Here is a 10,943-nt window from a genome sequence, read left to right as displayed (position 1 = left end):
CAACAACAACAAACAATAAACAAAACAAAACAACAACAACAAAACCTACTTGGCTGGCATTTTCGCACGGCTGGTAAAGCTCCTGCCTACTGATGAGGTGGTTCCACTCCCAATCCATTTTCCTGTTAATGGCCTGTGAAAAGCAGTGGAAAATGATCCAAGTATTTGGACCCCTGCTACTCATGTGGAAGACTTGGATGAAGCTCCTGATTCCTGGCTTTGGCTGGCTCAGTCCGGCCACTGTGGCCAGCTGGCATGTATACCAGTAGATGGAAGACGTCTCTGTTGTTTCCCCTTCTCTTTGTAACTCTGAATTTCAAATAAGAAAATTGATCTTTTTTTTTAAATCTGTTGAATCTAACTTTTTGGGAAAAGGATGAAAAAATGCAGTTTTAAGAGTATAACTGTGCTTTACCTCTTTAAATCAAAAGAAAAATCTGAGCTTCATCCGGGTCTTCCATGCAGGTGTTGGGTTCTAGGGTCTTGGGCCATCCTAGACGGCTTTCCCAGGCCACATGCAGGGAGCTGGATCGGAAGTGGGGCTGTTGAAATTAGGGATCCTGGTGCATGCAAGGGGAGGAGTTTAGCCACTAGGCTGCCACACTGCCAACTCTCTAGGTTGTGTTGTACCTAAACAAACGTTATACTGCTGGAATAACACCCCAATGGCTATTGGGCATTCTAGGCCTGGTAAAGATAGTTTTGTGCTAACTATAGCTTTGTGTTAACTATTCAATTGTGCCAGCACAGTTTCCTATTCTACACACACACACACACACACACACACACACACACACACACACACATATATTTAACATATGCAGGGAAAAATCACATGCCACCACCCAGTAAGGGATAGGGGATGCCAAGCCAAGACATGTTTTCTTAGCTCTTGGAGATGCTTTGTGGCAGGAGGGCTGCAGATTGACAGAGGAGTGGGGTGTGGGGACATATTGAAATAGGAGCCATGGAGGGCATGTTAAACAGCTGTGGCATGACTTCTGGGGGTTGCCACAGATCAGATAACTATATTTGCTGGTAAGCAAGGGAGCTGATATGGGGTAGCTAAGATACGAGAAACAAGAGGGCATGTCTGGGTCAGGCCAAGACCCTCAACCATATGGGAGACCTGGGTTGGGCTAAACAGCATCAGCTACCACCTTCTAACGCACTCAAAAGCTTGAACTGAGGGGCATTCCTGGCAAGGCTAGGACATAGTACCATCCCTAATATTAGTGTAGGATGTGAGACATGGCAGGCTGGGCCTCAGCACCCTTCAGAATGTGAGAGAACTGGATTTGGGGGACAGATTCTGTGGAAGATTTGTGAGCTCACCCCTGGGGAACTGTTGTTTCCACTGGTTTGTGTACAAGGTGGGGATGATGACAGGCTGAGTTGGGCTGCATCGCAGAACTCACTGACACTTGTAAGAGTTAGAGCTGGAGCTGCCTGCTTGTGACCTGGGAAAGCTATCAAGTGAGGCTAAAGCCTTGGGACCCTGCACCCATGTGGGAGACCCAGAAGAAGCTCCTGGTTCCTGGCTTCGGATTGGCTCAATTACGGCCATTGTGGCCACTTGGGAGTGAATCATCAGATGAAAGATCTTCCTCTGTGTCCCTCCTCCTTTCTGTATATCTTCCTTTCCAATAAAAATAAATAAATCTTACAAAAAACATGTTAGGGCTTGGACAAGGCCAGTCTAAGCCAGCCTGGAGCATCTTCCAACTCATGCAAAGGCTGGGACTGGGAGGAGGACCATGCTAAGTATACCCATAGTACCCACTAGCATGTATGAGATCTGCGGCTGGGAGCAGGCTTCTTAAAGGGACTTGTGGGGCCCGGCGGTGTGGCCTAGCGGCTAAAGTCCTCACCTTGAAAGTGCCAGGATCCCATATGGGTGCTGGTTCTAATCCCGGCAGCTCCACTTCCCATCCAGCTCCCTGCTTGTGGCCTGGGAAAGCAGTCGAGGATGGCCCAAAAATTTGGAACCTTGCACCTGCATGGGAGACCTGGAAGAGGTTCCAGATTCGGTGCAGAACCGGCCATTGCGCTCACTTGGGGAGTGAAACATTGGATGTAAGATCTTCCTCTCTGTCTCTCCTTTCTGTATATCTGACTTTGTAATAAAAATAAATAAATCTTTAAAATTTCCTTGCTAGACCACAGATTCTGCTAGTGAGTATGCTAGCCAGTACTGTAGTTGGCCAGTTCAGGCAAGGCTACAGCACATGTTGGTATGTGTGTTGACCAGATCTGGTGATAGGCTGGTCTGAGCTAGGCCACAGCAGCTGTTGGCATGCATAAGACCCAGGACAAGATGTGGGCTGCACTGGCAAAAGCTGTATAATCCACTGGTTTGCATGAGAACTGGGCTGGGTGGAAGCCATTATGAGCTAGTCTGCAGTACCTGCTGGCTAGAGCTTGGCCTGGGGGTAGGCTGTGCCGCACATGGCCGCAACATCTGACAGCATGAACAAGATCTGGGGCTAGGAGCAGGACCGTTAAGTCAAGTTCAGGGACCCTCTGCTGGCTTGCTATTTCCACTGGTGAGAGCTGGTACTGGGGCAGGCCAGGCTGATTTGTCTGCTGCACATGCTAGCAAGTGCTGGCACTGGATACAAATCATGTGAGGCCAGACCACAGCACCTGGTGGCAAGAACAAGATCCTGGGCTTTGAGAGGGCCTGATAGTTAAACTGTGGGCACTCACCTGCTGAAAGCAAGCTCCCACTGGTGAGCACAAGAACCATGGCTAGAGGCCAGGCTGGATAACGCCTCAGCACCCATCACATATGTATGAGATGGGTCTGGAGACAGGTCAGACTGAGCTAAGCCTCAGCACTCATTGATGTGCATGAGCGTTAGATGGAATGCTCAAAAGGCTGGGCTAGGCTTCAGCATATGTTTGCATATGCAAAACTGGGGTCGGGGACAGACCTGAGGGGCTTGTTGGGAGTATCCCCAAGTAGCCTGCAGTATTCACTGATGTGTGTGTGTGGACCAGGCCTGTGGTGGGGGGTGGGCTAGGCTATATCTCCCATTAGTTCAAGTGAGAGATGGACCTGGGAACAGACCTGACCAGGCAACCTCATCTACTGGCATGTGAATTGACTCCTGCAGGTGACAAGCCAAACTTAACTCTGCCCTGGTTGACACACACAAGTCAAGTTTTAGGTTTCCCCAAGCGAGATTTCTTTGAGGACTCAATTAAACGGCAGAACTCAAACCCCAGCTACAGCGAAATTCACAAGACATGCCATCTGTTTTCTGAGTGCATGCATTGTGACTGCATCCCCACAGTCACTGATGCCTGGGCAGTGAACACAAGGGACATGGTGGCTAGCTCATTTAGGCCAGCAAAGGACTTTGAATGGCTCACCAGATGGTAAAAATCAAAGAAGGTTGAACTGGCTAAGCTTTGCTGCAAGTGTCTGGGCCAGAGGAAGAACTGAGGTAGACTTGATCAGCCAACAGACTTTGTGAAGATTTCCTTAACCCGGAAGCAATGAAGTCAGTAATATTTTAGAACTATCAAGACCACTCAGCTAACACCCTCACAACGTGCTTCCCCACATCAGTATTTCTAGGGCATCATCAGATACATCCACTATCCTGGGAGCTGATGTAGTTTGACAGCAAAGAGCTGCCCCCCTCCTCCGTCCGCCCTTTTTTTTTTTTGGTCGCATCCCCTTACCTTCATATCTCGACCCTTCCCATCCTAATAAGAAACCCACGTGGGAATGCATCCTGCTCAAATATATAAATCATTAAAAATAAAGTTAAGAATTTTAACAGGGACATGAATACATAAGCAAGTAAAAGTGCAACTTTAAAGAGGATCATGATCGGCAACTAAAAAAGTTGTTCAGAGAGATAGGATCGAGAACCTGAAAGAAAAGATCTAAAATCATCATAATCGGATCGAGAGACACGTCTTTGGTTCCAAGAAAAAGAGAAATCAGTGAACAGGACTGGCCAGCAAATAAAGTGACACAGGCTGGATTCCTGCAGTCTTATAAGAAAGAAGAAAGACTGAAGCAAGATGTTACAAGAAAAGAGATAATGATAGAACGCTTTGATATGGTGGAGGATGGTAACAGTTTGATGTCTGGAGCTGTGAGTTTGAGATACTTAACAGCTTTTGAGATACAGGCTAGATCTGAGAAAGCAGTGCTGTTATTCAGAGGTGGATAAATTTATAGGAGGGGGAGTCAAGACATTTAAGCCAAAATGATATCAGTTGAAGAAATTTGTGAGTAAAAGGGAATACTAGGGAGGGAGTAAGTGATAGTTGTGGCACACTGAAATGATAAAAATAATATCGAGGTTGGAGTCACAGGACATTTATCTCACAAGCGGTGTTTGTCTATGGATCCACCATTTGAACTTGACATGTCATGTCATGTTCCTTGATATGTGCCATGGGTTCTAATAAAGTTTCATTATCCCCATCTGTATAAATGCCTCCTGTGAATATCAAATAAGAGACCTGGAAAAGCATTTCTTGGAATCCCCTCCTCAGTACAGTTTCTGATTGTTTTCTGACAATATATGCTTGTGCATGCATGATACAGTATTTGAGGGCAGTAATCTTAGGTGGTTTTCAGGTGAGGAAAGCAAGCAACAGATCCTGAGGCAAAGTAGAGGGATAGAGTTTCGATTGGGGTAGGCTAGCTGAAGCAGTGGGAACCAGGCACACTGATTTGGGCAGGAAAGTTAGGTTCATATGTCACATCACAACAGTTACAGATTGAATAGCCCACAGCTTGCATTTTTACACCTCTGAAATAGGACCTTGAGGCAACACTTTCCTGCTAGAATTCTGTCAGGGTAGTTTCTACAAACACCACATTTCTTCTGTTATGTTTTCTAAATCTTCACTTCTCTCCCAGGCATATAACATACATCTTTCAAGATGCTTTGACGACGCATACTATTGATACTAAGAGATATTGAGCAACAGTTTTGGGTGTCTATTGAGAAAACGGAGAAAAGTATTATAATTCTAAATTGCCCATATTTTTCACTTATTTTATTTTATAGCTTGCTTTTTTATTTAAAGCAATGGGTGTCATCAAGAATGTAATCAGTAGAGTGTTAATAGAAAGATTTTCAATTTATTTGATGCAGAAGGGATTTACATTCTGAATTAATAAATAGCATGGCAAAGAGGTCTTCTGCATTTAGAATGAGAATCCTATTGTTGATATCATTTTTTAATTTGAAGACAAGAAAGTTCTTTCTCTTTTTTATGTCTTTGGGAGAAAGACTGTAATCAGCACTCAGATCTGGAAAATTTACAAGGTTGCTAAGCTTTATGAAGATTGCAAATAGCTAATCCCGGGGCCCAGTGCTGTAACGTCTCTTGTTTTCCTGTGAAAGGCACTTCCTTTGTTAGAAAGCTTGTCCTTTCCCCAAAGCAAAGTCACTGGCTGGTAATCTCATCTTTGAAAAAGAGCTTGGATATTCTGGCAACAAAAGAGAGAAAAGCAGTGTTGGAACAAAAAGTAATACTTGAAACCAAAAGCTTGAGAGGAAGAGGAAAAGGACTCCTTGAAAATAATGAGTACTCAGGCAGTTACATCTGTTAAAATGCTTTGTAACGGGTGAAAGAGCTTGGATATTGTGGCATCCTGTCACCAGCTCCAAGTGCGGATCAGCCCTGAGTTTACCAATGGGAGGAAGCAACTCATAAAAGAATTTTCTCTGTGAGGGGATATTCTTGACTTCTAATGATGAAAGAAAGAGTTGTTGTTATTTGTCTAGGTCTGTTATATTTTTGGAAATGTGAACAAAGGTACAAGAACAGCTTTTATTGCTCTAAGTTCAGACAGCTGAATTTTTTTTCTGTTGGACTTTATCAGGATGTTTAAAATCGTGAATGTTAAGGATTGGTATTAAGCGTTGTTGTTGCTACTATCATTGTGTGCTATATGGCAATCTTTATAAGTGTCAAGGAAAGATGTGGAAAGAAAGTTTTCTAAACAAACATGCAGAACTTTTAAAATTTCTCCAAAATGCTGTTAACATAAAGTTCATACTTTCCATATGATATTGATATTTAAATTACAATTTGATATTTAAATTACATTTTGGCTGCAGTTAATTCCAAACAAGTGTACTAATCTGCCTGAGTTACTATTACAAAATGCTGTAGGCTGGGTGACAGTCATGACACAAATTTGTTTTCTCACAGTTAATGAAGGTTAAAAGTTCAATGTCAGGTTCAAGTCAATTGAGATTCTGATAGGAGCACTCTCCCAGGCTTGTATGTTTACACTCTCTTATTGAGTCTCCAATGACCTCTTCTTTGTGTGAAACTGCCCTTTCTCTTTTCCTTTAAGGCTACACTTGTATCAGTGTCATTCTTACTGAACTTGAATTAGTAAGCTCTTGAAGACTACCTGCAAATAAAATTTCACAGGAGGTAAAAGTTTCCATATATAAATTTTGCAAGATAATAATTCAATCCATCACGAGCAGTTTATACTAGAAGTGTTCATGTCATAATAACACAATGTGAGAAACAGTAACTATTTTTATAACTCTAACTTGAAAGTTTCTTTAGACTTGCCTTTGTCATTGATATGTACAGAGAGATAGTGAATACACATTTGGCCCATGATAAAATTTGAAAGTAATCGCTTTCTTAATAATGTCATCATAATGAAAATATGAAAGTGGTGCTGAAGGGCACACTTGAACTTGGAGTTTTATTCATTATTAATATACGTGTAAGTTTGTATTTGGGTTATATTAACAAATTTTTCAATACATTTTCAGGTCACATATTTTTGAATGCTCTTTGCAGTGCACTTGTGATAGGAAACCTGTTATTAGGCTTTGGTGGAGAAAACTAGGTCGCAGTGCAGTAGAGAGCAAGAAGCACACTGAAATGACGTGGTCAGGGCTTGGCCTCTGGCTCTCCCTCTAGGAGAGGCTGAATTAGTGGTTTGGGATAGGAGACCTTGTGTCTAAAATGACTGTGGTGTCTCAGATTAAACCAAAAGTTTTGTTCTGGCTTCAAAGGCAATGAAGACTGGTTAGCAGCAACTAAGTTAGAGTGAAGAAAAAATAAGTTCCTGGGGTTTTATTGTATGGTGGGATTATTATAGATGATATTTCATAAAAACTGTAAGATAGGACTTTTTGTACCCCTAAGAAAAATGATGCATATTGTGGAGATTGGTAAGATCAGGGAATTATACATTACACACATGTTTTAAAACATCACTTTGTACCAAATATGATTTTTATGTCAATAAACATTTTTAAGAAAATAAACATACTCACAAAGAACGATGTTTCATGAAGTACGTAGAAAATAAGGAGATATGTTGTTACTCAGCCACACGGAAGATTAATCAAAGTTACTGCACTTAGAGTCTGTCTTCTTGACTTGTAACTAATGTAATTTTCCAGAAAGAGCAAAGTTCTCAGGTTAACGTCCCACATTCTGCAGTCTTCTGTTTGACTTACTTCAATGGCATAAACATAGAAAAACACCTACCTTTAAGGTTTTATATGAGAACAATACCTGCTTCATGTCCTATGGAGGGAGCTGTGTTTTTCTTTAAAAAAGAGAAAAAAATGATGACTGCAAATGTTTAAAGTGGAAGGCCATAAATTCAGTGAGTTATAAACAAGAATTGTGATGGGAATAGAGCCCAATGCCCTTATAGGGAAACCCAGACATGCAAAGATTTGTGCATGCGCCTTGCAGTACGGTTTGATTTTTAAATAAGTTTGTGGTGGTGCGAAGGGTTTGCCTGTAAAATGAGACATGAATGATATCTGGCAGATCTGAAGTACAAAGAATGATCTGAAAACTCTTGTGTTTATACTCACACAATGATGGTTGTAAGCGGATCTTTCTAAATAAGGCAGAGCAATTTAGAAGGATCAAGAGATCTGAGGTTACAGTGTGTGCCACAATTTTCTTTCTTTCTAAAGCTTTGTGAAATTAAGCTCTCTATTCTGATAAATCAGGAATAAATGGATTTTGAAAGTTTCTTTTAAAGCCCTCACTCCCTATGGGATCTTGTTGCTTGTATCTTTTGTGTTTTGTGTGACTAATCCATTTTCCATGTCGCAGCAACTTCCATAGAGTAGCAGTTTTAATGAAGTAGCTCCCTGAGGCTTGGGGAGAGGGTATATAGATTTTTCAGACTCTTCTTTGTTTTGTTGTGTATTCTGAAATATAATGAGAAACGTCCTTCAGTTGTAAGGAATCCTCATTTTGTCTTTATTGCAAGATAAATTTAGTATGGGGGATATTGCTATACAATGTTCAGTTACTTTTGATTTAGTTAGAATTAAGCAGAAACTCCAAAGCCGGAGCATTTGTTCAAATGCTCTCCTGCACTTCTTGTCTTAGGGCTGCTTTTCAGGTGAAATCATATCATAGTTAGGACCATAGCTATTGTATTGATGCAGTAGTCACACTGAACCAACACACTCACCGTGTGTTGGGTGGAAATCTTAGCATGACACCCTTGGTTATATATAAGAACAATATGTGTTTTGATAGAATGAACTCAGAAGATCATCTTAACTCCATGACAAACACCAACTCGTATTAGGGATACAGATTGAAAGATTTCTGTAGAAGCCTTCGTTTGCAGTGCAGTGACACCTGCACACTGCTGCTTCCGGTCCTGATGGTTCTGCTTCGGCCCCAGCTCTCACTGATGCACCTGAAAGGCAGCGGCTGGTTTCCCAAATGCTTGGATCTCTGCCACCCCACGGCTGAGCTGCATGGAGCTCCTGACTTCCGGCTTTGGCTTGCACATCGTGGCTTTTGAGGCCGTTTGGTGGCAGTCCTTTCATTCTTCCCTTTTTGTTCTGTTTCTTTGACTTTTGAATAAGAGAATAAATAAAATAAAAAACAGCCATTTCCTATGCATAGATTCAAGACTTATTAGTTGGTATTTTCTGGTAGAACACTGTATATAAATTATGCAACATTACAATGATTATACATTATGCATCACAATGTTGTATAAATAAGTTGCACATTTGGTGTTGTTAATTTCTTTTTTCTTCCTGTTGTTGATTTTGTTTTGTGGCTCTTCATTTAAGGGGATGTATAGTAGCTGTGTAATGGAGACTGTCATATCTAGTAACATGTCATTTAACTTCAGGCATTGTAAATTTCTATTTGTTGATTTTGTATCACAACTTTTCATTTAAGGGGATGTACGGTAGTTGTGTAATCGAGACTATCATATCTAGTAACATGTCATTTAACTTCATGGCGTTGTAAATTTCCTTTTTTCTTTCTATTGTTGATTTTGAAACATGACTTTTCATTTAAGGGGATGTACAGTAGCTGTGAAATGGAGACTAACATTCAGCTGTGAGGATGTAGTGTGGTATGCATTTCTGCTTCCAGACAAAGATGGACCTACAATGAAACTGTTTACTATTTCTTGACAATAGGATTCTGGACTGTCTGCCATTGTCCAGGCCCGCAATGATGGACATATGACTGAGTATGAAGAACTATATGTTAGTAATGATATAGAGGAACTGGGGCGGGGAGGGAACTGGGGAGGGGATAAGGGAATATGAAACTGTACTATAAAATAATAATAATAATAATAAAATGAATTAAGAAATAAGTTGAACATAATAGTAATTATAACATTGTATTAGCTATATACTTTTCACATGGATCTCATTTAAAGAACAGATTTTTGAGCAAATTTATCAATTTGGTTCTTCTTGTTGACAATAAAGGCTAAAAATATAAGCAAAACTAAATCATGGTTCTTGATTCATCCAGAATATTTTTTAATTGAGAGAGAGCCATTTAAACCTCACATTTATGGAGAAAACCATGAATATCAATAGAAAGCAGTATGTGTTTGATTCCACTACCAAGTAATTTATAATATAATCACCTGTCTTGAGTAATGTTCATCAATAGAAGAAAAACTGCTTTGCCTTATGTCTTAATATTTATTTTGTCATTTTGCATTATATAAATATGCATTCAACATTTTATTAACTCTCTCTCTCTCTCTCTCTCTCTCTCTCCTTTTTCTTTGTTTTCCTTTTTGCTTGATAAAGTCCTAGATGGCCTCTGGGTCACAACTTCAGCTACCTCTTATTTACTGCATTAGTTTTGAAAGAGTTACATCTGGTAGTTCAAATGCCCAAATGAGTATAATGGGTCTCCCATATGAGTGCAGAAGCCCAAGGCTTTGGGTCATCCTTGACTGCTTTCCCAGGCCATGAGCAGGAAGTTGGATCAGAAATGGAGCAGCTGAGACATGAACAGGAGTCCACATGGGACTGTTGACGCCACTGGTGGAGTGTAGGTGTGCAATGCCACACACCAGTTCCATGTTAGTTTCTAAGCCACCTAAGTGGTTCAGAGGTTTTTAAAAATGTTCTAAATTGTGTCCATTCATAAAATGAGTATTCCATAGTACCAATTAAAAAGTTGTTCTCTTCTCTCCTATCTTTGTTTCATATGTTTTTGCAAAAGAATATTGCCTTTATGAAATAAAAACAACATTCATATTTACTATGAGCATAGAGGCTTGTTTTCATTTGAGAGAAATGGAAACCTGAATTAAAAAGAATAAATGTATGGAATATAAAGCATCATTGGGGGCCCAGCAGCGTGACCTAGCGGCTAAAGTCCTCACCTTGAACACCCCGGGATCCCATGTGGGCGCTGGTTCTAATCCCGGCAGCTCCACTTCCCATCCAGCTCCCTGCTTGTGGCCTGGGAAGGAAGTCGAGGACGGCCCAAAGCATTGGGACCTGCACCCGCGTGGGAGACCCGAAGGAGGTTCCTGGTTCCCGGCTTCGGATCGGCGCGCACCGGCCGGTTGCGGCTCACTTGGGGAGTGAATCATCGGACGGAAGCTCTTCCTCTCTGTCTCTCCTCCTCTCTCTGTATATCTGACTTTGTAATAAAAATAAATAAAT

Source organism: Ochotona princeps, chromosome 3, assembly GCF_030435755.1.
Source record: "Ochotona princeps isolate mOchPri1 chromosome 3, mOchPri1.hap1, whole genome shotgun sequence".
Taxonomy (NCBI): domain Eukaryota; kingdom Metazoa; phylum Chordata; class Mammalia; order Lagomorpha; family Ochotonidae; genus Ochotona; species Ochotona princeps.
The sequence above is the reverse complement of the archived record's forward strand: the minus strand, read 5'-3'. Positions refer to the sequence as shown.